General features: G+C 40.0%; 18 non-coding genes across 18 annotated transcripts; all 18 read right to left on the bottom strand.

Annotated features, from left to right (window-relative positions):
• Positions 1 to 878: 878 nt before the first annotated feature.
• LOC149769257 (U2 spliceosomal RNA) lies at positions 879 to 1071 on the bottom strand. Its single transcript, XR_016419263.1, has one exon. It is a non-coding gene; the product is annotated as a U2 spliceosomal RNA (small nuclear RNA).
• A 1321-nt stretch (positions 1072 to 2392) lies between these two features.
• On the bottom strand, positions 2393 to 2586 carry LOC149769258 (U2 spliceosomal RNA). Its single transcript, XR_016419300.1, has one exon. It is a non-coding gene; the product is annotated as a U2 spliceosomal RNA (small nuclear RNA).
• A 1318-nt stretch (positions 2587 to 3904) lies between these two features.
• Positions 3905 to 4097, bottom strand: LOC149769259 (U2 spliceosomal RNA). The gene has a single exon (XR_016419274.1). It is a non-coding gene; the product is annotated as a U2 spliceosomal RNA (small nuclear RNA).
• A 1319-nt stretch (positions 4098 to 5416) lies between these two features.
• Positions 5417 to 5609, bottom strand: LOC149769260 (U2 spliceosomal RNA). Its single transcript, XR_016419285.1, has one exon. It is a non-coding gene; the product is annotated as a U2 spliceosomal RNA (small nuclear RNA).
• Positions 5610 to 6927: 1318 nt separating this feature from the next.
• Positions 6928 to 7120, bottom strand: LOC149769261 (U2 spliceosomal RNA). Its single transcript, XR_016419297.1, has one exon. It is a non-coding gene; the product is annotated as a U2 spliceosomal RNA (small nuclear RNA).
• Positions 7121 to 8438: 1318 nt separating this feature from the next.
• LOC149769262 (U2 spliceosomal RNA) lies at positions 8439 to 8631 on the bottom strand. The gene has a single exon (XR_016419304.1). It is a non-coding gene; the product is annotated as a U2 spliceosomal RNA (small nuclear RNA).
• Positions 8632 to 9949: 1318 nt separating this feature from the next.
• On the bottom strand, positions 9950 to 10142 carry LOC149769263 (U2 spliceosomal RNA). The gene has a single exon (XR_016419264.1). It is a non-coding gene; the product is annotated as a U2 spliceosomal RNA (small nuclear RNA).
• Positions 10143 to 11460: 1318 nt separating this feature from the next.
• On the bottom strand, positions 11461 to 11653 carry LOC149769264 (U2 spliceosomal RNA). Its single transcript, XR_016419265.1, has one exon. It is a non-coding gene; the product is annotated as a U2 spliceosomal RNA (small nuclear RNA).
• Positions 11654 to 12971: 1318 nt separating this feature from the next.
• LOC149769265 (U2 spliceosomal RNA) lies at positions 12972 to 13164 on the bottom strand. The gene has a single exon (XR_016419266.1). It is a non-coding gene; the product is annotated as a U2 spliceosomal RNA (small nuclear RNA).
• A 1315-nt stretch (positions 13165 to 14479) lies between these two features.
• On the bottom strand, positions 14480 to 14672 carry LOC149769266 (U2 spliceosomal RNA). Its single transcript, XR_016419267.1, has one exon. It is a non-coding gene; the product is annotated as a U2 spliceosomal RNA (small nuclear RNA).
• A 1318-nt stretch (positions 14673 to 15990) lies between these two features.
• LOC149769267 (U2 spliceosomal RNA) lies at positions 15991 to 16183 on the bottom strand. The gene has a single exon (XR_016419268.1). It is a non-coding gene; the product is annotated as a U2 spliceosomal RNA (small nuclear RNA).
• A 1318-nt stretch (positions 16184 to 17501) lies between these two features.
• On the bottom strand, positions 17502 to 17694 carry LOC149769268 (U2 spliceosomal RNA). Its single transcript, XR_016419269.1, has one exon. It is a non-coding gene; the product is annotated as a U2 spliceosomal RNA (small nuclear RNA).
• A 1303-nt stretch (positions 17695 to 18997) lies between these two features.
• Positions 18998 to 19190, bottom strand: LOC149769269 (U2 spliceosomal RNA). The gene has a single exon (XR_016419270.1). It is a non-coding gene; the product is annotated as a U2 spliceosomal RNA (small nuclear RNA).
• Positions 19191 to 20508: 1318 nt separating this feature from the next.
• Positions 20509 to 20701, bottom strand: LOC149769270 (U2 spliceosomal RNA). Its single transcript, XR_016419271.1, has one exon. It is a non-coding gene; the product is annotated as a U2 spliceosomal RNA (small nuclear RNA).
• Positions 20702 to 22016: 1315 nt separating this feature from the next.
• Positions 22017 to 22209, bottom strand: LOC149769271 (U2 spliceosomal RNA). Its single transcript, XR_016419272.1, has one exon. It is a non-coding gene; the product is annotated as a U2 spliceosomal RNA (small nuclear RNA).
• Positions 22210 to 23527: 1318 nt separating this feature from the next.
• On the bottom strand, positions 23528 to 23720 carry LOC149769272 (U2 spliceosomal RNA). Its single transcript, XR_016419273.1, has one exon. It is a non-coding gene; the product is annotated as a U2 spliceosomal RNA (small nuclear RNA).
• A 1318-nt stretch (positions 23721 to 25038) lies between these two features.
• On the bottom strand, positions 25039 to 25231 carry LOC149769273 (U2 spliceosomal RNA). Its single transcript, XR_016419275.1, has one exon. It is a non-coding gene; the product is annotated as a U2 spliceosomal RNA (small nuclear RNA).
• Positions 25232 to 26543: 1312 nt separating this feature from the next.
• On the bottom strand, positions 26544 to 26736 carry LOC149769274 (U2 spliceosomal RNA). The gene has a single exon (XR_016419299.1). It is a non-coding gene; the product is annotated as a U2 spliceosomal RNA (small nuclear RNA).
• Between the last annotated feature and the right edge of the window lie 1006 nt (positions 26737 to 27742).

The following is a 27742-nucleotide window of genomic DNA, read 5'->3' on the forward strand; positions in this document are numbered from 1 at the left end:
TCAGAGAAAGGCCGCAATACAAGGCAATTGGGAGTCCCGATTTTCCTTACTCAACAAATCGGCGTTTGCAGGTTCGCACATTTTGTCCGGATTAAACACGACCTGATTGTTGTTGTATAGCAGACCTCACCTAACTTGACCAACGACTGATTAACTAATGCCCTCAAACATTTAAATCCAATGGCCAAAAAAAAAAAAAAAAAAAAAAAACAAAAAAACAAGTCCAATTTTCACCCCTCTGCTCATGCGCGGGCCATGGTAGCCAGTCGTAAGCATCCTCTCTGACTCCTATCAAGGCCACTGTCGATGAAAAATCCACCTGAATCAAAGCGCTTGTATTCCATTGGAAATGACATGAAAACATCGCCCCTTTTAAGTGAATATTGCAAGGAACACAGCTGAATGAGCTAGCTAGCGATGCATTGGAAGAAATTGCCGGAGTTAGGAAGGGACAGTGTCGTCCGTGTACTTACGGTGTTCATTTGTTGAACTAGAAATCGTCGAGTGTAGCATAGTCACAAGTGAATTGTCAGTCCTCCGTTCTAAATTAGTGGCATCTGAAATGGAGAAAGATCAGACCATGAGAAATTGGCCTCCACATACGAGTTTAGGTTACAAGACATTAAGATATCATCTAGCCTTCAGCTGGTGTCAATTGGTCCTGAGTCCCTTCACAATAATAATAATAATAATGATAATAATAATAATAATAATAATAATATTATTATTATTATTGTTATTATTAAAATTACGATTAATAATGATAATAATAAACCCCTACAAATTACAAAAAGTAAATGCCTGAAAGTTTGGAATCTTAAATAGCAACTTAGGTGTAGATGGATTTATTATTGTTAGTTGTTTTCATTACTCCCCATGGGGAGTGGGCCAATCCCGGAGGTACTGCAATACCGGGCCAACCCGTGGCGAGAGCGGAGCAAGCCCCTGACATCTCACCCAGTTCCAAAAATCAGTTTAATATCGAAGTCCCCCAATGGGGGACGTATCAGATATTAAGCTGATAAGAACAGATACTACACTTTGATCTTAGCCAAAAGGCCGAGAAGCGATAAAGTATCGATCATTTTCAAAGTTTTATATATAACATTTTTTGAACAAGGTCCTAAATTATCTTCTGATCATCCAACCGATATAATTATTTAGGCCCACCAGTTTCCTATCGTCCTGGCCATATTCTCAACAATGACACTGCTATCATCGTTCCAATAGTGCTCCCTCATCATGGTATGGTACTCCTACGGAGGATGTCATTTCTAGGACATTTTGATGTTACTCTAACGTAAAACGTGAGTACTGTAGTGCAACGTCGGCTTCGGAAATTGGCCCTCTTCCAACTGTTCAGCTTAATCATTGAGACGTAGTTTAGCGTCTCGTCATCACAGTTCCCCACGATCGATGGACCCAGCGGGTGTTGTTAGAGAGAAGAAGAAAGACGTAACTTGACAGTGCTATCAAGTAAGGTAGACCTTCTACGCACATTAGAAAATACATCAGAGAAAGGCCGCAATACAAGGCAATTGGGAGTCCCGATTTTCCTTACTCAACAAATCGGCGTTTGCAGGTTCGCACATTTTGTCCGGATTAAACACGACCTGATTGTTGTTGTATAGCAGACCTCACCTAACTTGACCAACGACTGATTAACTAATGCCCTCAAACATTTAAATCCAATGGCCAAAAAAAAAAAAAAAAAAAAAAAACAAAAAAAACAAGTCCAATTTTCACCCCTCTGCTCATGCGCGGGCCATGGTAGCCAGTCGTAAGCATCCTCTCTGACTCCTATCAAGGCCACTGTCGATGAAAAATCCACCTGAATCAAAGCGCTTGTATTCCATTGGAAATGACATGAAAACATCGCCCCTTTTAAGTGAATATTGCAAGGAACACAGCTGAATGAGCTAGCTAGCGATGCATTGGAAGAAATTGCCGGAGTTAGGAAGGGACAGTGTCGTCCGTGTACTTACGGTGTTCATTTGTTGAACTAGAAATCGTCGAGTGTAGCATAGTCACAAGTGAATTGTCAGTCCTCCGTTCTAAATTAGTGGCATCTGAAATGGAGAAAGATCAGACCATGAGAAATTGGCCTCCCACATACGAGTTTAGGTTACAAGACATTAAGATATCATCTAGCCTTCAGCTGGTGTCAATTGGTCCTGAGTCCCTTCACAATAATAATAATAATAATGATAATAATAATAATAATAATAATAATATTATTATTGTTATTGTTATTATTAAAATTACGATTAAATAATGATAATAATAAACCCCTACAAATTACAAAAAGTAAATGCCTGAAAGTTTGGAATCTTAAATAGCAACTTAGGTGTAGATGGATTTATTATTGTTAGTTGTTTTCATTACTCCCCATGGGGAGTGGGCCAATCCCGGAGGTACTGCAATACCGGGCCAACCCGTGGCGAGAGCGGAGCAAGCCCCTGACATCTCACCCAGTTCCAAAAATCAGTTTAATATCGAAGTCCCCCAATGGGGGACGTATCAGATATTAAGCTGATAAGAAACAGATACTACACTTTGATCTTAGCCAAAAGGCCGAGAAGCGATAAAGTATCGATCATTTTCAAAGTTTTATATATAACATTTTTTGAACAAGTCCTAAATTATCTTCTGATCATCCAACCGATATAATTATTTAGGCCCACCAGTTCCTATCGTCCTGGCCATATTCTCAACAATGACACTGCTATCATCGTTCCAATAGTGCTCCCCTCATCATGGTATGGTACTCCTACGGAGGATGTCATTTCTAGGACATTTTGATGTTACTCTAACGTAAAACGTGAGTACTGTAGTGCAACGTCGGCTTCGGAAATTGGCCCTCTTCCAACTGTTCAGCTTAATCATTGAGACGTAGTTTAGCGTCATGACGTCATCACAGTTCACGATCGATGGACCCAAGCGGGTGTTGTTAGAGAGAAGAAGAAAGACGTAACTTGACAGTGCTATCAAGTAAGGTAGACCTTCTACGCACATTAGAAAATACATCAGAGAAAGGCCGCAATACAAGGCAATTGGGAGTCCCGATTTTCCTTACTCAACAAATCGGCGTTTGCAGGTTCGCACATTTTGTCCGGATTAAACACGACCTGATTGTTGTTGTATAGCAGACCTCACCTAACTTGACCAACGACTGATTAACTAATGCCCTCAAACATTTAAATCCAATGGCCAAAAAAAAAAAAAAAAAAAAAAAACAAAAAAACAAGTCCAATTTTCACCCCTCTGCTCATGCGCGGGCCATGGTAGCCAGTCGTAAGCATCCTCTCTGACTCCTATCAAGGCCACTGTCGATGAAAAATCCACCTGAATCAAAGCGCTTGTATTCCATTGGAAATGACATGAAAACATCGCCCCTTTTAAGTGAATATTGCAAGGAACACAGCTGAATGAGCTAGCTAGCGATGCATTGGAAGAAATTGCCGGAGTTAGGAAGGGACAGTGTCGTCCGTGTACTTACGGTGTTCATTTGTTGAACTAGAAATCGTCGAGTGTAGCATAGTCACAAGTGAATTGTCAGTCCTCCGTTCTAAATTAGTGGCATCTGAAATGGAGAAAGATCAGACCATGAGAAATTGGCCTCCACATACGAGTTTAGGTTACAAGACATTAAGATATCATCTAGCCTTCAGCTGGTGTCAATTGGTCCTGAGTCCCTTCACAATAATAATAATAATAATGATAATAATAATAATAATAATAATAATATTATTATTGTTATTGTTATTATTAAAATTACGATTAATAATGATAATAATAAACCCCTACAAATTACAAAAAGTAAATGCCTGAAAGTTTGGAATCTTAAATAGCAACTTAGGTGTAGATGGATTTATTATTGTTAGTTGTTTTCATTACTCCCCATGGGGAGTGGGCCAATCCCGGAGGTACTGCAATACCGGGCCAACCCGTGGCGAGAGCGGAGCAAGCCCCTGACATCTCACCCAGTTCCAAAAATCAGTTTAATATCGAAGTCCCCCAATGGGGGACGTATCAGATATTAAGCTGATAAGAACAGATACTACACTTTGATCTTAGCCAAAAGGCCGAGAAGCGATAAAGTATCGATCATTTTCAAAGTTTTATATATAACATTTTTTGAACAAGTCCTAAATTATCTTCTGATCATCCAACCGATATAATTATTTAGGCCCACCAGTTCCTATCGTCCTGGCCATATTCTCAACAATGACACTGCTATCATCGTTCCAATAGTGCTCCCCTCATCATGGTATGGTACTCCTACGGAGGATGTCATTTCTAGGACATTTTGATGTTACTCTAATGTAAAACGTGAGTACTGTAGTGCAACGTCGGCTTCGGAAATTGGCCCTCTTCCAACTGTTCAGCTTAATCATTGAGACGTAGTTTAGCGTCATGACGTCATCACAGTTCACGATCGATGGACCCAAGCGGGTGTTGTTAGAGAGAAGAAGAAAGACGTAACTTGACAGTGCTATCAAGTAAGGTAGACCTTCTACGCACATTAGAAAATACATCAGAGAAAGGCCGCAATACAAGGCAATTGGGAGTCCCGATTTTCCTTACTCAACAAATCGGCGTTTGCAGGTTCGCACATTTTGTCCGGATTAAACACGACCTGATTGTTGTTGTATAGCAGACCTCACCTAACTTGACCAACGACTGATTAACTAATGCCCTCAAACATTTAAATCCAATGGCCAAAAAAAAAAAAAAAAAAAAAAAAAAAAAAAAACAAGTCCAATTTTCACCCCTCTGCTCATGCGCGGGCCATGGTAGCCAGTCGTAAGCATCCTCTCTGACTCCTATCAAGGCCACTGTCGATGAAAAATCCACCTGAATCAAAGCGCTTGTATTCCATTGGAAATGACATGAAAACATCGCCCCTTTTAAGTGAATATTGCAAGGAACACAGCTGAATGAGCTAGCTAGCGATGCATTGGAAGAAATTGCCGGAGTTAGGAAGGGACAGTGTCGTCCGTGTACTTACGGTGTTCATTTGTTGAACTAGAAATCGTCGAGTGTAGCATAGTCACAAGTGAATTGTCAGTCCTCCGTTCTAAATTAGTGGCATCTGAAATGGAGAAAGATCAGACCATGAGAAATTGGCCTCCACATACGAGTTTAGGTTACAAGACATTAAGATATCATCTAGCCTTCAGCTGGTGTCAATTGGTCCTGAGTCCCTTCACAATAATAATAATAATAATGATAATAATAATAATAATAATAATAATATTATTATTGTTATTGTTATTATTAAAATTACGATTAATAATGATAATAATAAACCCCTACAAATTACAAAAAGTAAATGCCTGAAAGTTTGGAATCTTAAATAGCAACTTAGGTGTAGATGGATTTATTATTGTTAGTTGTTTTCATTACTCCCCATGGGGAGTGGGCCAATCCCGGAGGTACTGCAATACCGGGCCAACCCGTGGCGAGAGCGGAGCAAGCCCCTGACATCTCACCCAGTTCCAAAAATCAGTTTAATATCGAAGTCCCCCAATGGGGGACGTATCAGATATTAAGCTGATAAGAACAGATACTACACTTTGATCTTAGCCAAAAGGCCGAGAAGCGATAAAGTATCGATCATTTTCAAAGTTTTATATATAACATTTTTTGAACAAGTCCTAAATTATCTTCTGATCATCCAACCGATATAATTATTTAGGCCCACCAGTTCCTATCGTCCTGGCCATATTCTCAACAATGACACTGCTATCATCGTTCCAATAGTGCTCCCCTCATCATGGTATGGTACTCCTACGGAGGATGTCATTTCTAGGACATTTTGATGTTACTCTAACGTAAAACGTGAGTACTGTAGTGCAACGTCGGCTTCGGAAATTGGCCCTCTTCCAACTGTTCAGCTTAATCATTGAGACGTAGTTTAGCGTCATGACGTCATCACAGTTCACGATCGATGGACCCAAGCGGGTGTTGTTAGAGAGAAGAAGAAAGACGTAACTTGACAGTGCTATCAAGTAAGGTAGACCTTCTACGCACATTAGAAAATACATCAGAGAAAGGCCGCAATACAAGGCAATTGGGAGTCCCGATTTTCCTTACTCAACAAATCGGCGTTTGCAGGTTCGCACATTTTGTCCGGATTAAACACGACCTGATTGTTGTTGTATAGCAGACCTCACCTAACTTGACCAACGACTGATTAACTAATGCCCTCAAACATTTAAATCCAATGGCCAAAAAAAAAAAAAAAAAAAAAAAAAAAAAAAACAAGTCCAATTTTCACCCCTCTGCTCATGCGCGGGCCATGGTAGCCAGTCGTAAGCATCCTCTCTGACTCCTATCAAGGCCACTGTCGATGAAAAATCCACCTGAATCAAAGCGCTTGTATTCCATTGGAAATGACATGAAAACATCGCCCCTTTTAAGTGAATATTGCAAGGAACACAGCTGAATGAGCTAGCTAGCGATGCATTGGAAGAAATTGCCGGAGTTAGGAAGGGACAGTGTCGTCCGTGTACTTACGGTGTTCATTTGTTGAACTAGAAATCGTCGAGTGTAGCATAGTCACAAGTGAATTGTCAGTCCTCCGTTCTAAATTAGTGGCATCTGAAATGGAGAAAGATCAGACCATGAGAAATTGGCCTCCACATACGAGTTTAGGTTACAAGACATTAAGATATCATCTAGCCTTCAGCTGGTGTCAATTGGTCCTGAGTCCCTTCACAATAATAATAATAATAATGATAATAATAATAATAATAATAATAATATTATTATTATTATTGTTATTATTAAAATTACGATTAATAATGATAATAATAAACCCCTACAAATTACAAAAAGTAAATGCCTGAAAGTTTGGAATCTTAAATAGCAACTTAGGTGTAGATGGATTTATTATTGTTAGTTGTTTTCATTACTCCCCATGGGGAGTGGGCCAATCCCGGAGGTACTGCAATACCGGGCCAACCCGTGGCGAGAGCGGAGCAAGCCCCTGACATCTCACCCAGTTCCAAAAATCAGTTTAATATCGAAGTCCCCCAATGGGGGACGTATCAGATATTAAGCTGATAAGAACAGATACTACACTTTGATCTTAGCCAAAAGGCCGAGAAGCGATAAAGTATCGATCATTTTCAAAGTTTTATATATAACATTTTTTGAACAAGTCCTAAATTATCTTCTGATCATCCAACCGATATAATTATTTAGGCCCACCAGTTCCTATCGTCCTGGCCATATTCTCAACAATGACACTGCTATCATCGTTCCAATAGTGCTCCCCTCATCATGGTATGGTACTCCTACGGAGGATGTCATTTCTAGGACATTTTGATGTTACTCTAACGTAAAACGTGAGTACTGTAGTGCAACGTCGGCTTCGGAAATTGGCCCTCTTCCAACTGTTCAGCTTAATCATTGAGACGTAGTTTAGCGTCATGACGTCATCACAGTTCACGATCGATGGACCCAAGCGGGTGTTGTTAGAGAGAAGAAGAAAGACGTAACTTGACAGTGCTATCAAGTAAGGTAGACCTTCTACGCACATTAGAAAATACATCAGAGAAAGGCCGCAATACAAGGCAATTGGGAGTCCCGATTTTCCTTACTCAACAAATCGGCGTTTGCAGGTTCGCACATTTTGTCCGGATTAAACACGACCTGATTGTTGTTGTATAGCAGACCTCACCTAACTTGACCAACGACTGATTAACTAATGCCCTCAAACATTTAAATCCAATGGCCAAAAAAAAAAAAAAAAAAAAAAAACAAAAAAACAAGTCCAATTTTCACCCCTCTGCTCATGCGCGGGCCATGGTAGCCAGTCGTAAGCATCCTCTCTGACTCCTATCAAGGCCACTGTCGATGAAAAATCCACCTGAATCAAAGCGCTTGTATTCCATTGGAAATGACATGAAAACATCGCCCCTTTTAAGTGAATATTGCAAGGAACACAGCTGAATGAGCTAGCTAGCGATGCATTGGAAGAAATTGCCGGAGTTAGGAAGGGACAGTGTCGTCCGTGTACTTACGGTGTTCATTTGTTGAACTAGAAATCGTCGAGTGTAGCATAGTCACAAGTGAATTGTCAGTCCTCCGTTCTAAATTAGTGGCATCTGAAATGGAGAAAGATCAGACCATGAGAAATTGGCCTCCACATACGAGTTTAGGTTACAAGACATTAAGATATCATCTAGCCTTCAGCTGGTGTCAATTGGTCCTGAGTCCCTTCACAATAATAATAATAATAATGATAATAATAATAATAATAATAATAATATTATTATTGTTATTGTTATTATTAAAATTACGATTAATAATGATAATAATAAACCCCTACAAATTACAAAAAGTAAATGCCTGAAAGTTTGGAATCTTAAATAGCAACTTAGGTGTAGATGGATTTATTATTGTTAGTTGTTTTCATTACTCCCCATGGGGAGTGGGCCAATCCCGGAGGTACTGCAATACCGGGCCAACCCGTGGCGAGAGCGGAGCAAGCCCCTGACATCTCACCCAGTTCCAAAAATCAGTTTAATATCGAAGTCCCCCAATGGGGGACGTATCAGATATTAAGCTGATAAGAACAGATACTACACTTTGATCTTAGCCAAAAGGCCGAGAAGCGATAAAGTATCGATCATTTTCAAAGTTTTATATATAACATTTTTTGAACAAGTCCTAAATTATCTTCTGATCATCCAACCGATATAATTATTTAGGCCCACCAGTTCCTATCGTCCTGGCCATATTCTCAACAATGACACTGCTATCATCGTTCCAATAGTGCTCCCCTCATCATGGTATGGTACTCCTACGGAGGATGTCATTTCTAGGACATTTTGATGTTACTCTAACGTAAAACGTGAGTACTGTAGTGCAACGTCGGCTTCGGAAATTGGCCCTCTTCCAACTGTTCAGCTTAATCATTGAGACGTAGTTTAGCGTCATGACGTCATCACAGTTCACGATCGATGGACCCAAGCGGGTGTTGTTAGAGAGAAGAAGAAAGACGTAACTTGACAGTGCTATCAAGTAAGGTAGACCTTCTACGCACATTAGAAAATACATCAGAGAAAGGCCGCAATACAAGGCAATTGGGAGTCCCGATTTTCCTTACTCAACAAATCGGCGTTTGCAGGTTCGCACATTTTGTCCGGATTAAACACGACCTGATTGTTGTTGTATAGCAGACCTCACCTAACTTGACCAACGACTGATTAACTAATGCCCTCAAACATTTAAATCCAATGGCCAAAAAAAAAAAAAAAAAAAAAAAACAAAAAAACAAGTCCAATTTTCACCCCTCTGCTCATGCGCGGGCCATGGTAGCCAGTCGTAAGCATCCTCTCTGACTCCTATCAAGGCCACTGTCGATGAAAAATCCACCTGAATCAAAGCGCTTGTATTCCATTGGAAATGACATGAAAACATCGCCCCTTTTAAGTGAATATTGCAAGGAACACAGCTGAATGAGCTAGCTAGCGATGCATTGGAAGAAATTGCCGGAGTTAGGAAGGGACAGTGTCGTCCGTGTACTTACGGTGTTCATTTGTTGAACTAGAAATCGTCGAGTGTAGCATAGTCACAAGTGAATTGTCAGTCCTCCGTTCTAAATTAGTGGCATCTGAAATGGAGAAAGATCAGACCATGAGAAATTGGCCTCCACATACGAGTTTAGGTTACAAGACATTAAGATATCATCTAGCCTTCAGCTGGTGTCAATTGGTCCTGAGTCCCTTCACAATAATAATAATAATAATGATAATAATAATAATAATAATAATAATATTATTATTATTATTGTTATTATTAAAATTACGATTAATAATGATAATAATAAACCCCTACAAATTACAAAAAGTAAATGCCTGAAAGTTTGGAATCTTAAATAGCAACTTAGGTGTAGATGGATTTATTATTGTTAGTTGTTTTCATTACTCCCCATGGGGAGTGGGCCAATCCCGGAGGTACTGCAATACCGGGCCAACCCGTGGCGAGAGCGGAGCAAGCCCCTGACATCTCACCCAGTTCCAAAAATCAGTTTAATATCGAAGTCCCCCAATGGGGGACGTATCAGATATTAAGCTGATAAGAACAGATACTACACTTTGATCTTAGCCAAAAGGCCGAGAAGCGATAAAGTATCGATCATTTTCAAAGTTTTATATATAACATTTTTTGAACAAGTCCTAAATTATCTTCTGATCATCCAACCGATATAATTATTTAGGCCCACCAGTTCCTATCGTCCTGGCCATATTCTCAACAATGACACTGCTATCATCGTTCCAATAGTGCTCCCCTCATCATGGTATGGTACTCCTACGGAGGATGTCATTTCTAGGACATTTTGATGTTACTCTAACGTAAAACGTGAGTACTGTAGTGCAACGTCGGCTTCGGAAATTGGCCCTCTTCCAACTGTTCAGCTTAATCATTGAGACGTAGTTTAGCGTCATGACGTCATCACAGTTCACGATCGATGGACCCAAGCGGGTGTTGTTAGAGAGAAGAAGAAAGACGTAACTTGACAGTGCTATCAAGTAAGGTAGACCTTCTACGCACATTAGAAAATACATCAGAGAAAGGCCGCAATACAAGGCAATTGGGAGTCCCGATTTTCCTTACTCAACAAATCGGCGTTTGCAGGTTCGCACATTTTGTCCGGATTAAACACGACCTGATTGTTGTTGTATAGCAGACCTCACCTAACTTGACCAACGACTGATTAACTAATGCCCTCAAACATTTAAATCCAATGGCCAAAAAAAAAAAAAAAAAAAAAAAACAAAAAAACAAGTCCAATTTTCACCCCTCTGCTCATGCGCGGGCCATGGTAGCCAGTCGTAAGCATCCTCTCTGACTCCTATCAAGGCCACTGTCGATGAAAAATCCACCTGAATCAAAGCGCTTGTATTCCATTGGAAATGACATGAAAACATCGCCCCTTTTAAGTGAATATTGCAAGGAACACAGCTGAATGAGCTAGCTAGCGATGCATTGGAAGAAATTGCCGGAGTTAGGAAGGGACAGTGTCGTCCGTGTACTTACGGTGTTCATTTGTTGAACTAGAAATCGTCGAGTGTAGCATAGTCACAAGTGAATTGTCAGTCCTCCGTTCTAAATTAGTGGCATCTGAAATGGAGAAAGATCAGACCATGAGAAATTGGCCTCCACATACGAGTTTAGGTTACAAGACATTAAGATATCATCTAGCCTTCAGCTGGTGTCAATTGGTCCTGAGTCCCTTCACAATAATAATAATAATAATGATAATAATAATAATAATAATAATAATATTATTATTGTTATTGTTATTATTAAAATTACGATTAATAATGATAATAATAAACCCCTACAAATTACAAAAAGTAAATGCCTGAAAGTTTGGAATCTTAAATAGCAACTTAGGTGTAGATGGATTTATTATTGTTAGTTGTTTTCATTACTCCCCATGGGGAGTGGGCCAATCCCGGAGGTACTGCAATACCGGGCCAACCCGTGGCGAGAGCGGAGCAAGCCCCTGACATCTCACCCAGTTCCAAAAATCAGTTTAATATCGAAGTCCCCCAATGGGGGACGTATCAGATATTAAGCTGATAAGAACAGATACTACACTTTGATCTTAGCCAAAAGGCCGAGAAGCGATAAAGTATCGATCATTTTCAAAGTTTTATATATAACATTTTTTGAACAAGTCCTAAATTATCTTCTGATCATCCAACCGATATAATTATTTAGGCCCACCAGTTCCTATCGTCCTGGCCATATTCTCAACAATGACACTGCTATCATCGTTCCAATAGTGCTCCCCTCATCATGGTATGGTACTCCTACGGAGGATGTCATTTCTAGGACATTTTGATGTTACTCTAACGTAAAACGTGAGTACTGTAGTGCAACGTCGGCTTCGGAAATTGGCCCTCTTCCAACTGTTCAGCTTAATCATTGAGACGTAGTTTAGCGTCATGACGTCATCACAGTTCACGATCGATGGACCCAAGCGGGTGTTGTTAGAGAGAAGAAGAAAGACGTAACTTGACAGTGCTATCAAGTAAGGTAGACCTTCTACGCACATTAGAAAATACATCAGAGAAAGGCCGCAATACAAGGCAATTGGGAGTCCCGATTTTCCTTACTCAACAAATCGGCGTTTGCAGGTTCGCACATTTTGTCCGGATTAAACACGACCTGATTGTTGTTGTATAGCAGACCTCACCTAACTTGACCAACGACTGATTAACTAATGCCCTCAAACATTTAAATCCAATGGCCAAAAAAAAAAAAAAAAAAAAAAAACAAAAAAACAAGTCCAATTTTCACCCCTCTGCTCATGCGCGGGCCATGGTAGCCAGTCGTAAGCATCCTCTCTGACTCCTATCAAGGCCACTGTCGATGAAAAATCCACCTGAATCAAAGCGCTTGTATTCCATTGGAAATGACATGAAAACATCGCCCCTTTTAAGTGAATATTGCAAGGAACACAGCTGAATGAGCTAGCTAGCGATGCATTGGAAGAAATTGCCGGAGTTAGGAAGGGACAGTGTCGTCCGTGTACTTACGGTGTTCATTTGTTGAACTAGAAATCGTCGAGTGTAGCATAGTCACAAGTGAATTGTCAGTCCTCCGTTCTAAATTAGTGGCATCTGAAATGGAGAAAGATCAGACCATGAGAAATTGGCCTCCACATACGAGTTTAGGTTACAAGACATTAAGATATCATCTAGCCTTCAGCTGGTGTCAATTGGTCCTGAGTCCCTTCACAATAATAATAATAATAATGATAATAATAATAATAATAATAATAATATTATTATTGTTATTGTTATTATTAAAATTACGATTAATAATGATAATAATAAACCCCTACAAATTACAAAAAGTAAATGCCTGAAAGTTTGGAATCTTAAATAGCAACTTAGGTGTAGATGGATTTATTATTGTTAGTTGTTTTCATTACTCCCCATGGGGAGTGGGCCAATCCCGGAGGTACTGCAATACCGGGCCAACCCGTGGCGAGAGCGGAGCAAGCCCCTGACATCTCACCCAGTTCCAAAAATCAGTTTAATATCGAAGTCCCCCAATGGGGGACGTATCAGATATTAAGCTGATAAGAACAGATACTACACTTTGATCTTAGCCAAAAGGCCGAGAAGCGATAAAGTATCGATCATTTTCAAAGTTTTATATATAACATTTTTTGAACAAGTCCTAAATTATCTTCTGATCATCCAACCGATATAATTATTTAGGCCCACCAGTTCCTATCGTCCTGGCCATATTCTCAACAATGACACTGCTATCATCGTTCCAATAGTGCTCCCCTCATCATGGTATGGTACTCCTACGGAGGATGTCATTTCTAGGACATTTTGATGTTACTCTAATGTAAAACGTGAGTACTGTAGTGCAACGTCGGCTTCGGAAATTGGCCCTCTTCCAACTGTTCAGCTTAATCATTGAGACGTAGTTTAGCGTCATGACGTCATCACAGTTCACGATCGATGGACCCAAGCGGGTGTTGTTAGAGAGAAGAAGAAAGACGTAACTTGACAGTGCTATCAAGTAAGGTAGACCTTCTACGCACATTAGAAAATACATCAGAGAAAGGCCGCAATACAAGGCAATTGGGAGTCCCGATTTTCCTTACTCAACAAATCGGCGTTTGCAGGTTCGCACATTTTGTCCGGATTAAACACGACCTGATTGTTGTTGTATAGCAGACCTCACCTAACTTGACCAACGACTGATTAACTAATGCCCTCAAACATTTAAATCCAATGGCCAAAAAAAAAAAAAAAAAAAAAAAACAAAAAAACAAGTCCAATTTTCACCCCTCTGCTCATGCGCGGGCCATGGTAGCCAGTCGTAAGCATCCTCTCTGACTCCTATCAAGGCCACTGTCGATGAAAAATCCACCTGAATCAAAGCGCTTGTATTCCATTGGAAATGACATGAAAACATCGCCCCTTTTAAGTGAATATTGCAAGGAACACAGCTGAATGAGCTAGCTAGCGATGCATTGGAAGAAATTGCCGGAGTTAGGAAGGGACAGTGTCGTCCGTGTACTTACGGTGTTCATTTGTTGAACTAGAAATCGTCGAGTGTAGCATAGTCACAAGTGAATTGTCAGTCCTCCGTTCTAAATTAGTGGCATCTGAAATGGAGAAAGATCAGACCATGAGAAATTGGCCTCCACATACGAGTTTAGGTTACAAGACATTAAGATATCATCTAGCCTTCAGCTGGTGTCAATTGGTCCTGAGTCCCTTCACAATAATAATAATAATAATGATAATAATAATAATAATAATAATATTATTATTATTATTGTTATTATTAAAATTACGATTAATAATGATAATAATAAACCCCTACAAATTACAAAAAGTAAATGCCTGAAAGTTTGGAATCTTAAATAGCAACTTAGGTGTAGATGGATTTATTATTGTTAGTTGTTTTCATTACTCCCCATGGGGAGTGGGCCAATCCCGGAGGTACTGCAATACCGGGCCAACCCGTGGCGAGAGCGGAGCAAGCCCCTGACATCTCACCCAGTTCCAAAAATCAGTTTAATATCGAAGTCCCCCAATGGGGGACGTATCAGATATTAAGCTGATAAGAACAGATACTACACTTTGATCTTAGCCAAAAGGCCGAGAAGCGATAAAGTATCGATCATTTTCAAAGTTTTATATATAACATTTTTTGAACAAGTCCTAAATTATCTTCTGATCATCCAACCGATATAATTATTTAGGCCCACCAGTTCCTATCGTCCTGGCCATATTCTCAACAATGACACTGCTATCATCGTTCCAATAGTGCTCCCCTCATCATGGTATGGTACTCCTACGGAGGATGTCATTTCTAGGACATTTTGATGTTACTCTAACGTAAAACGTGAGTACTGTAGTGCAACGTCGGCTTCGGAAATTGGCCCTCTTCCAACTGTTCAGCTTAATCATTGAGACGTAGTTTAGCGTCATGACGTCATCACAGTTCACGATCGATGGACCCAAGCGGGTGTTGTTAGAGAGAAGAAGAAAGACGTAACTTGACAGTGCTATCAAGTAAGGTAGACCTTCTACGCACATTAGAAAATACATCAGAGAAAGGCCGCAATACAAGGCAATTGGGAGTCCCGATTTTCCTTACTCAACAAATCGGCGTTTGCAGGTTCGCACATTTTGTCCGGATTAAACACGACCTGATTGTTGTTGTATAGCAGACCTCACCTAACTTGACCAACGACTGATTAACTAATGCCCTCAAACATTTAAATCCAATGGCCAAAAAAAAAAAAAAAAAAAAAAAAAAAAAAAACAAGTCCAATTTTCACCCCTCTGCTCATGCGCGGGCCATGGTAGCCAGTCGTAAGCATCCTCTCTGACTCCTATCAAGGCCACTGTCGATGAAAAATCCACCTGAATCAAAGCGCTTGTATTCCATTGGAAATGACATGAAAACATCGCCCCTTTTAAGTGAATATTGCAAGGAACACAGCTGAATGAGCTAGCTAGCGATGCATTGGAAGAAATTGCCGGAGTTAGGAAGGGACAGTGTCGTCCGTGTACTTACGGTGTTCATTTGTTGAACTAGAAATCGTCGAGTGTAGCATAGTCACAAGTGAATTGTCAGTCCTCCGTTCTAAATTAGTGGCATCTGAAATGGAGAAAGATCAGACCATGAGAAATTGGCCTCCACATACGAGTTTAGGTTACAAGACATTAAGATATCATCTAGCCTTCAGCTGGTGTCAATTGGTCCTGAGTCCCTTCACAATAATAATAATAATAATGATAATAATAATAATAATAATAATAATATTATTATTATTATTGTTATTATTAAAATTACGATTAATAATGATAATAATAAACCCCTACAAATTACAAAAAGTAAATGCCTGAAAGTTTGGAATCTTAAATAGCAACTTAGGTGTAGATGGATTTATTATTGTTAGTTGTTTTCATTACTCCCCATGGGGAGTGGGCCAATCCCGGAGGTACTGCAATACCGGGCCAACCCGTGGCGAGAGCGGAGCAAGCCCCTGACATCTCACCCAGTTCCAAAAATCAGTTTAATATCGAAGTCCCCCAATGGGGGACGTATCAGATATTAAGCTGATAAGAACAGATACTACACTTTGATCTTAGCCAAAAGGCCGAGAAGCGATAAAGTATCGATCATTTTCAAAGTTTTATATATAACATTTTTTGAACAAGTCCTAAATTATCTTCTGATCATCCAACCGATATAATTATTTAGGCCCACCAGTTCCTATCGTCCTGGCCATATTCTCAACAATGACACTGCTATCATCGTTCCAATAGTGCTCCCCTCATCATGGTATGGTACTCCTACGGAGGATGTCATTTCTAGGACATTTTGATGTTACTCTAACGTAAAACGTGAGTACTGTAGTGCAACGTCGGCTTCGGAAATTGGCCCTCTTCCAACTGTTCAGCTTAATCATTGAGACGTAGTTTAGCGTCATGACGTCATCACAGTTCACGATCGATGGACCCAAGCGGGTGTTGTTAGAGAGAAGAAGAAAGACGTAACTTGACAGTGCTATCAAGTAAGGTAGACCTTCTACGCACATTAGAAAATACATCAGAGAAAGGCCGCAATACAAGGCAATTGGGAGTCCCGATTTTCCTTACTCAACAAATCGGCGTTTGCAGGTTCGCACATTTTGTCCGGATTAAACACGACCTGATTGTTGTTGTATAGCAGACCTCACCTAACTTGACCAACGACTGATTAACTAATGCCCTCAAACATTTAAATCCAATGGCCAAAAAAAAAAAAAAAAAAAAAAAAAAAAAAAACAAGTCCAATTTTCACCCCTCTGCTCATGCGCGGGCCATGGTAGCCAGTCGTAAGCATCCTCTCTGACTCCTATCAAGGCCACTGTCGATGAAAAATCCACCTGAATCAAAGCGCTTGTATTCCATTGGAAATGACATGAAAACATCGCCCCTTTTAAGTGAATATTGCAAGGAACACAGCTGAATGAGCTAGCTAGCGATGCATTGGAAGAAATTGCCGGAGTTAGGAAGGGACAGTGTCGTCCGTGTACTTACGGTGTTCATTTGTTGAACTAGAAATCGTCGAGTGTAGCATAGTCACAAGTGAATTGTCAGTCCTCCGTTCTAAATTAGTGGCATCTGAAATGGAGAAAGATCAGACCATGAGAAATTGGCCTCCACATACGAGTTTAGGTTACAAGACATTAAGATATCATCTAGCCTTCAGCTGGTGTCAATTGGTCCTGAGTCCCTTCACAATAATAATAATAATAATGATAATAATAATAATAATAATAATAATATTATTATTATTATTGTTATTATTAAAATTACGATTAATAATGATAATAATAAACCCCTACAAATTACAAAAAGTAAATGCCTGAAAGTTTGGAATCTTAAATAGCAACTTAGGTGTAGATGGATTTATTATTGTTAGTTGTTTTCATTACTCCCCATGGGGAGTGGGCCAATCCCGGAGGTACTGCAATACCGGGCCAACCCGTGGCGAGAGCGGAGCAAGCCCCTGACATCTCACCCAGTTCCAAAAATCAGTTTAATATCGAAGTCCCCCAATGGGGGACGTATCAGATATTAAGCTGATAAGAACAGATACTACACTTTGATCTTAGCCAAAAGGCCGAGAAGCGATAAAGTATCGATCATTTTCAAAGTTTTATATATAACATTTTTTGAACAAGTCCTAAATTATCTTCTGATCATCCAACCGATATAATTATTTAGGCCCACCAGTTCCTATCGTCCTGGCCATATTCTCAACAATGACACTGCTATCATCGTTCCAATAGTGCTCCCCTCATCATGGTATGGTACTCCTACGGAGGATGTCATTTCTAGGACATTTTGATGTTACTCTAACGTAAAACGTGAGTACTGTAGTGCAACGTCGGCTTCGGAAATTGGCCCTCTTCCAACTGTTCAGCTTAATCATTGAGACGTAGTTTAGCGTCATGACGTCATCACAGTTCACGATCGATGGACCCAAGCGGGTGTTGTTAGAGAGAAGAAGAAAGACGTAACTTGACAGTGCTATCAAGTAAGGTAGACCTTCTACGCACATTAGAAAATACATCAGAGAAAGGCCGCAATACAAGGCAATTGGGAGTCCCGATTTTCCTTACTCAACAAATCGGCGTTTGCAGGTTCGCACATTTTGTCCGGATTAAACACGACCTGATTGTTGTTGTATAGCAGACCTCACCTAACTTGACCAACGACTGATTAATTTAAATCCAATGGCCAAAAAAAAAAAAAAAAAAAAAAAAAAAAAAAAACAAGTCCAATTTTCACCCCTCTGCTCATGCGCGGGCCATGGTAGCCAGTCGTAAGCATCCTCTCTGACTCCTATCAAGGCCACTGTCGATGAAAAATCCACCTGAATCAAAGCGCTTGTATTCCATTGGAAATGACATGAAAACATCGCCCCTTTTAAGTGAATATTGCAAGGAACACAGCTGAATGAGCTAGCTAGCGATGCATTGGAAGAAATTGCCGGAGTTAGGAAGGGACAGTGTCGTCCGTGTACTTACGGTGTTCATTTGTTGAACTAGAAATCGTCGAGTGTAGCATAGTCACAAGTGAATTGTCAGTCCTCCGTTCTAAATTAGTGGCATCTGAAATGGAGAAAGATCAGACCATGAGAAATTGGCCTCCACATACGAGTTTAGGTTACAAGACATTAAGATATCATCTAGCCTTCAGCTGGTGTCAATTGGTCCTGAGTCCCTTCACAATAATAATAATAATAATGATAATAATAATAATAATAATAATAATATTATTATTATTATTGTTATTATTAAAATTACGATTAATAATGATAATAATAAACCCCTACAAATTACAAAAAGTAAATGCCTGAAAGTTTGGAATCTTAAATAGCAACTTAGGTGTAGATGGATTTATTATTGTTAGTTGTTTTCATTACTCCCCATGGGGAGTGGGCCAATCCCGGAGGTACTGCAATACCGGGCCAACCCGTGGCGAGAGCGGAGCAAGCCCCTGACATCTCACCCAGTTCCAAAAATCAGTTTAATATCGAAGTCCCCCAATGGGGGACGTATCAGATATTAAGCTGATAAGAACAGATACTACACTTTGATCTTAGCCAAAAGGCCGAGAAGCGATAAAGTATCGATCATTTTCAAAGTTTTATATATAACATTTTTTGAACAAGTCCTAAATTATCTTCTGATCATCCAACCGATATAATTATTTAGGCCCACCAGTTCCTATCGTCCTGGCCATATTCTCAACAATGACACTGCTATCATCGTTCCAATAGTGCTCCCCTCATCATGGTATGGTACTCCTACGGAGGATGTCATTTCTAGGACATTTTGATGTTACTCTAACGTAAAACGTGAGTACTGTAGTGCAACGTCGGCTTCGGAAATTGGCCCTCTTCCAACTGTTCAGCTTAATCATTGAGACGTAGTTTAGCGTCATGACGTCATCACAGTTCACGATCGATGGACCCAAGCGGGTGTTGTTAGAGAGAAGAAGAAAGACGTAACTTGACAGTGCTATCAAGTAAGGTAGACCTTCTACGCACATTAGAAAATACATCAGAGAAAGGCCGCAATACAAGGCAATTGGGAGTCCCGATTTTCCTTACTCAACAAATCGGCGTTTGCAGGTTCGCACATTTTGTCCGGATTAAACACGACCTGATTGTTGTTGTATAGCAGACCTCACCTAACTTGACCAACGACTGATTAACTAATGCCCTCAAACATTTAAATCCAATGGCCAAAAAAAAAAAAAAAAAAAAAAAAAAAAAAAACAAGTCCAATTTTCACCCCTCTGCTCATGCGCGGGCCATGGTAGCCAGTCGTAAGCATCCTCTCTGACTCCTATCAAGGCCACTGTCGATGAAAAATCCACCTGAATCAAAGCGCTTGTATTCCATTGGAAATGACATGAAAACATCGCCCCTTTTAAGTGAATATTGCAAGGAACACAGCTGAATGAGCTAGCTAGCGATGCATTGGAAGAAATTGCCGGAGTTAGGAAGGGACAGTGTCGTCCGTGTACTTACGGTGTTCATTTGTTGAACTAGAAATCGTCGAGTGTAGCATAGTCACAAGTGAATTGTCAGTCCTCCGTTCTAAATTAGTGGCATCTGAAATGGAGAAAGATCAGACCATGAGAAATTGGCCTCCACATACGAGTTTAGGTTACAAGACATTAAGATATCATCTAGCCTTCAGCTGGTGTCAATTGGTCCTGAGTCCCTTCACAATAATAATAATAATAATGATAATAATAATAATAATAATAATAATATTATTATTGTTATTGTTATTATTAAAATTACGATTAATAATGATAATAATAAACCCCTACAAATTACAAAAAGTAAATGCCTGAAAGTTTGGAATCTTAAATAGCAACTTAGGTGTAGATGGATTTATTATTGTTAGTTGTTTTCATTACTCCCCATGGGGAGTGGGCCAATCCCGGAGGTACTGCAATACCGGGCCAACCCGTGGCGAGAGCGGAGCAAGCCCCTGACATCTCACCCAGTTCCAAAAATCAGTTTAATATCGAAGTCCCCCAATGGGGGACGTATCAGATATTAAGCTGATAAGAACAGATACTACACTTTGATCTTAGCCAAAAGGCCGAGAAGCGATAAAGTATCGATCATTTTCAAAGTTTTATATATAACATTTTTTGAACAAGTCCTAAATTATCTTCTGATCATCCAACCGATATAATTATTTAGGCCCACCAGTTCCTATCGTCCTGGCCATATTCTCAACAATGACACTGCTATCATCGTTCCAATAGTGCTCCCCTCATCATGGTATGGTACTCCTACGGAGGATGTCATTTCTAGGACATTTTGATGTTACTCTAATGTAAAACGTGAGTACTGTAGTGCAACGTCGGCTTCGGAAATTGGCCCTCTTCCAACTGTTCAGCTTAATCATTGAGACGTAGTTTAGCGTCATGACGTCATCACAGTTCACGATCGATGGACCCAAGCGGGTGTTGTTAGAGAGAAGAAGAAAGACGTAACTTGACAGTGCTATCAAGTAAGGTAGACCTTCTACGCACATTAGAAAATACATCAGAGAAAGGCCGCAATACAAGGCAATTGGGAGTCCCGATTTTCCTTACTCAACAAATCGGCGTTTGCAGGTTCGCACATTTTGTCCGGATTAAACACGACCTGATTGTTGTTGTATAGCAGACCTCACCTAACTTGACCAACGACTGATTAACTAATGCCCTCAAACATTTAAATCCAATGGCCAAAAAAAAAAAAAAAAAAAAAAAAAAAAAAAACAAGTCCAATTTTCACCCATCTGCTCATGCGCGGGCCATGGTAGCCAGTCGTAAGCATCCTCTCTGACTCCTATCAAGGCCACTGTCGATGAAAAATCCACCTGAATCAAAGCGCTTGTATTCCATTGGAAATGACATGAAAACATCGCCCCTTTTAAGTGAATATTGCAAGGAACACAGCTGAATGAGCTAGCTAGCGATGCATTGGAAGAAATTGCCGGAGTTAGGAAGGGACAGTGTCGTCCGTGTACTTACGGTGTTCATTTGTTGAACTAGAAATCGTCGAGTGTAGCATAGTCACAAGTGAATTGTCAGTCCTCCGTTCTAAATTAGTGGCATCTGAAATGGAGAAAGATCAGACCATGAGAAATTGGCCTCCACATACGAGTTTAGGTTACAAGACATTAAGATATCATCTAGCCTTCAGCTGGTGTCAATTGGTCCTGAGTCCCTTCACAATAATAATAATAATAATGATAATAATAATAATAATAATAATATTATTATTATTATTGTTATTATTAAAATTACGATTAATAATGATAATAATAAACCCCTACAAATTACAAAAAGTAAATGCCTGAAAGTTTGGAATCTTAAATAGCAACTTAGGTGTAGATGGATTTATTATTGTTAGTTGTTTTCATTACTCCCCATGGGGAGTGGGCCAATCCCGGAGGTACTGCAATACCGGGCCAACCCGTGGCGAGAGCGGAGCAAGCCCCTGACATCTCACCCAGTTCCAAAAATCAGTTTAATATCGAAGTCCCCCAATGGGGGACGTATCAGATATTAAGCTGATAAGAACAGATACTACACTTTGATCTTAGCCAAAAGGCCGAGAAGCGATAAAGTATCGATCATTTTCAAAGTTTTATATATAACATTTTTTGAACAAGTCCTAAATTATCTTCTGATCATCCAACCGATATAATTATTTAGGCCCACCAGTTCCTATCGTCCTGGCCATATTCTCAACAATGACACTGCTATCATCGTTCCAATAGTGCTCCCCTCATCATGGTATGGTACTCCTACGGAGGATGTCATTTCTAGGACATTTTGATGTTACTCTAACGTAAAACGTGAGTACTGTAGTGCAACGTCGGCTTCGGAAATTGGCCCTCTTCCAACTGTTCAGCTTAATCATTGAGACGTAGTTTAGCGTCATGACGTCATCACAGTTCACGATCGATGGACCCAAGCGGGTGTTGTTAGAGAGAAGAAGAAAGACGTAACTTGACAGTGCTATCAAGTAAGGTAGACCTTCTACGCACATTAGAAAATACATCAGAGAAAGGCCGCAATACAAGGCAATTGGGAGTCCCGATTTTCCTTACTCAACAAATCGGCGTTTGCAGGTTCGCACATTTTGTCCGGATTAAACACGACCTGATTGTTGTTGTATAGCAGACCTCACCTAACTTGACCAACGACTGATTAACTAATGCCCTCAAACATTTAAATCCAATGGCCAAAAAAAAAAAAAAAAAAAAAAAAAAAAAAAACAAGTCCAATTTTCACCCCTCTGCTCATGCGCGGGCCATGGTAGCCAGTCGTAAGCATCCTCTCTGACTCCTATCAAGGCCACTGTCGATGAAAAATCCACCTGAATCAAAGCGCTTGTATTCCATTGGAAATGACATGAAAACATCGCCCCTTTTAAGTGAATATTGCAAGGAACACAGCTGAATGAGCTAGCTAGCGATGCATTGGAAGAAATTGCCGGAGTTAGGAAGGGACAGTGTCGTCCGTGTACTTACGGTGTTCATTTGTTGAACTAGAAATCGTCGAGTGTAGCATAGTCACAAGTGAATTGTCAGTCCTCCGTTCTAAATTAGTGGCATCTGAAATGGAGAAAGATCAGACCATGAGAAATTGGCCTCCACATACGAGTTTAGGTTACAAGACATTAAGATATCATCTAGCCTTCAGCTGGTGTCAATTGGTCCTGAGTCCCTTCACAATAATAATAATAATAATGATAATAATAATAATAATAATAATAATATTATTATTATTATTGTTATTATTAAAATTACGATTAATAATGATAATAATAAACCCCTACAAATTACAAAAAGTAAATGCCTGAAAGTTTGGAATCTTAAATAGCAACTTAGGTGTAGATGGATTTATTATTGTTAGTTGTTTTCATTACTCCCCATGGGGAGTGGGCCAATCCCGGAGGTACTGCAATACCGGGCCAACCCGTGGCGAGAGCGGAGCAAGCCCCTGACATCTCACCCAGTTCCAAAAATCAGTTTAATATCGAAGTCCCCCAATGGGGGACGTATCAGATATTAAGCTGATAAGAACAGATACTACACTTTGATCTTAGCCAAAAGGCCGAGAAGCGATAAAGTATCGATCATTTTCAAAGTTTTATATATAACATTTTTTGAACAAGTCCTAAATTATCTTCTGATCATCCAACCGATATAATTATTTAGGCCCACCAGTTCCTATCGTCCTGGCCATATTCTCAACAATGACACTGCTATCATCGTTCCAATAGTGCTCCCCTCATCATGGTATGGTACTCCTACGGAGGATGTCATTTCTAGGACATTTTGATGTTACTCTAACGTAAAACGTGAGTACTGTAGTGCAACGTCGGCTTCGGAAATTGGCCCTCTTCCAACTGTTCAGCTTAATCATTGAGACGTAGTTTAGCGTCATGACGTCATCACAGTTCACGATCGATGGACCCAAGCGGGTGTTGTTAGAGAGAAGAAGAAAGACGTAACTTGACAGTGCTATCAAGTAAGGTAGACCTTCTACGCACATTAGAAAATACATCAGAGAAAGGCCGCAATACAAGGCAATTGGGAGTCCCGATTTTCCTTACTCAACAAATCGGCGTTTGCAGGTTCGCACATTTTGTCCGGATTAAACACGACCTGATTGTTGTTGTATAGCAGACCTCACCTAACTTGACCAACGACTGATTAACTAATGCCCTCAAACATTTAAATCCAATGGCCAAAAAAAAAAAAAAAAAAAAAAAAAAAAAAAACAAGTCCAATTTTCACCCCTCTGCTCATGCGCGGGCCATGGTAGCCAGTCGTAAGCATCCTCTCTGACTCCTATCAAGGCCACTGTCGATGAAAAATCCACCTGAATCAAAGCGCTTGTATTCCATTGGAAATGACATGAAAACATCGCCCCTTTTAAGTGAATATTGCAAGGAACACAGCTGAATGAGCTAGCTAGCGATGCATTGGAAGAAATTGCCGGAGTTAGGAAGGGACAGTGTCGTCCGTGTACTTACGGTGTTCATTTGTTGAACTAGAAATCGTCGAGTGTAGCATAGTCACAAGTGAATTGTCAGTCCTCCGTTCTAAATTAGTGGCATCTGAAATGGAGAAAGATCAGACCATGAGAAATTGGCCTCCACATACGAGTTTAGGTTACAAGACATTAAGATATCATCTAGCCTTCAGCTGGTGTCAATTGGTCCTGAGTCCCTTCACAATAATAATAATAATAATGATAATAATAATAATAATAATAATAATATTATTATTGTTATTGTTATTATTAAAATTACGATTAATAATGATAATAATAAACCCCTACAAATTACAAAAAGTAAATGCCTGAAAGTTTGGAATCTTAAATAGCAACTTAGGTGTAGATGGATTTATTATTGTTAGTTGTTTTCATTACTCCCCATGGGGAGTGGGCCAATCCCGGAGGTACTGCAATACCGGGCCAACCCGTGGCGAGAGCGGAGCAAGCCCCTGACATCTCACCCAGTTCCAAAAATCAGTTTAATATCGAAGTCCCCCAATGGGGGACGTATCAGATATTAAGCTGATAAGAACAGATACTACACTTTGATCTTAGCCAAAAGGCCGAGAAGCGATAAAGTATCGATCATTTTCAAAGTTTTATATATAACATTTTTTGAACAAGTCCTAAATTATCTTCTGATCATCCAACCGATATAATTATTTAGGCCCACCAGTTCCTATCGTCCTGGCCATATTCTCAACAATGACACTGCTATCATCGTTCCAATAGTGCTCCCCTCATCATGGTATGGTACTCCTACGGAGGATGTCATTTCTAGGACATTTTGATGTTACTCTAATGTAAAACGTGAGTACTGTAGTGCAACGTCGGCTTCGGAAATTGGCCCTCTTCCAACTGTTCAGCTTAATCATTGAGACGTAGTTTAGCGTCATGACGTCATCACAGTTCACGATCGATGGACCCAAGCGGGTGTTGTTAGAGAGAAGAAGAAAGACGTAACTTGACAGTGCTATCAAGTAAGGTAGACCTTCTACGCACATTAGAAAATACATCAGAGAAAGGCCGCAATACAAGGCAATTGGGAGTCCCGATTTTCCTTACTCAACAAATCGGCGTTTGCAGGTTCGCACATTTTGTCCGGATTAAACACGACCTGATTGTTGTTGTATAGCAGACCTCACCTAACTTGACCAACGACTGATTAACTAATGCCCTCAAACATTTAAATCCAATGGCCAAAAAAAAAAAAAAAAAAAAAAAAAAAAAAAACAAGTCCAATTTTCACCCATCTGCTCATGCGCGGGCCATGGTAGCCAGTCGTAAGCATCCTCTCTGACTCCTATCAAGGCCACTGTCGATGAAAAATCCACCTGAATCAAAGCGCTTGTATTCCATTGGAAATGACATGAAAACATCGCCCCTTTTAAGTGAATATTGCAAGGAACACAGCTGAATGAGCTAGCTAGCGATGCATTGGAAGAAATTGCCGGAGTTAGGAAGGGACAGTGTCGTCCGTGTACTTACGGTGTTCATTTGTTGAACTAGAAATCGTCGAGTGTAGCATAGTCACAAGTGAATTGTCAGTCCTCCGTTCTAAATTAGTGGCATCTGAAATGGAGAAAGATCAGACCATGAGAAATTGGCCTCCACATACGAGTTTAGGTTACAAGACATTAAGATATCATCTAGCCTTCAGCTGGTGTCAATTGGTCCTGAGTCCCTTCACAATAATAATAATAATAATGATAATAATAATAATAATAATATTATTATTATTATTGTTATTATTAAAATTACGATTAATAATGATAATAATAAACCCCTACAAATTACAAAAAGTAAATGCCTGAAAGTTTGGAATCTTAAATAGCAACTTAGGTGTAGATGGATTTATTATTGTTAGTTGTTTTCATTACTCCCCATGGGGAGTGGGCCAATCCCGGAGGTACTGCAATACCGGGCCAACCCGTGGCGAGAGCGGAGCAAGCCCCTGACATCTCACCCAGTTCCAAAAATCAGTTTAATATCGAAGTCCCCCAATGGGGAACGTATCAGATATTAAGCTGATAAGAACAGATACTACACTTTGATCTTAGCCAAAAGGCCGAGAAGCGATAAAGTATCGATCATTTTCAAAGTTTTATATATAACATTTTTTGAACAAGTCCTAAATTATCTTCTGATCATCCAACCGATATAATTATTTAGGCCCACCAGTTCCTATCGTCCTGGCCATATTCTCAACAATGACACTGCTATCATCGTTCCAATAGTGCTCCCCTCATCATGGTATGGTACTCCTACGGAGGATGTCATTTCTAGGACATTTTGATGTTACTCTAACGTAAAACGTGAGTACTGTAGTGCAACGTCGGCTTCGGAAATTGGCCCTCTTCCAACTGTTCAGCTTAATCATTGAGACGTAGTTTAGCGTCATGACGTCATCACAGTTCACGATCGATGGACCCAAGCGGGTGTTGTTAGAGAGAAGAAGAAAGACGTAACTTGACAGTGCTATCAAGTAAGGTAGACCTTCTACGCACATTAGAAAATACATCAGAGAAAGGCCGCAATACAAGGCAATTGGGAGTCCCGATTTTCCTTACTCAACAAATCGGCGTTTGCAGGTTCGCACATTTTGTCCGGATTAAACACGACCTGATTGTTGTTGTATAGCAGACCTCACCTAACTTGACCAACGACTGATTAACTAATGCCCTCAAACATTTAAATCCAATGGCCAAAAAAAAAAAAAAAAAAAAAAAAAAAACAAGTCCAATTTTCACCCCTCTGCTCATGCGCGGGCCATGGTAGCCAGTCGTAAGCATCCTCTCTGACTCCTATCAAGGCCACTGTCGATGAAAAATCCACCTGAATCAAAGCGCTTGTATTCCATTGGAAATGACATGAAAACATCGCCCCTTTTAAGTGAATATTGCAAGGAACACAGCTGAATGAGCTAGCTAGCGATGCATTGGAAGAAATTGCCGGAGTTAGGAAGGGACAGTGTCGTCCGTGTACTTACGGTGTTCATTTGTTGAACTAGAAATCGTCGAGTGTAGCATAGTCACAAGTGAATTGTCAGTCCTCCGTTCTAAATTAGTGGCATCTGAAATGGAGAA

Source organism: Sinohyriopsis cumingii, unplaced genomic scaffold, assembly GCF_028554795.1.
Source record: "Sinohyriopsis cumingii isolate HCF-2022 unplaced genomic scaffold, ASM2855479v2 utg004127l, whole genome shotgun sequence".
NCBI lineage: Eukaryota > Metazoa > Mollusca > Bivalvia > Unionida > Unionidae > Sinohyriopsis > Sinohyriopsis cumingii.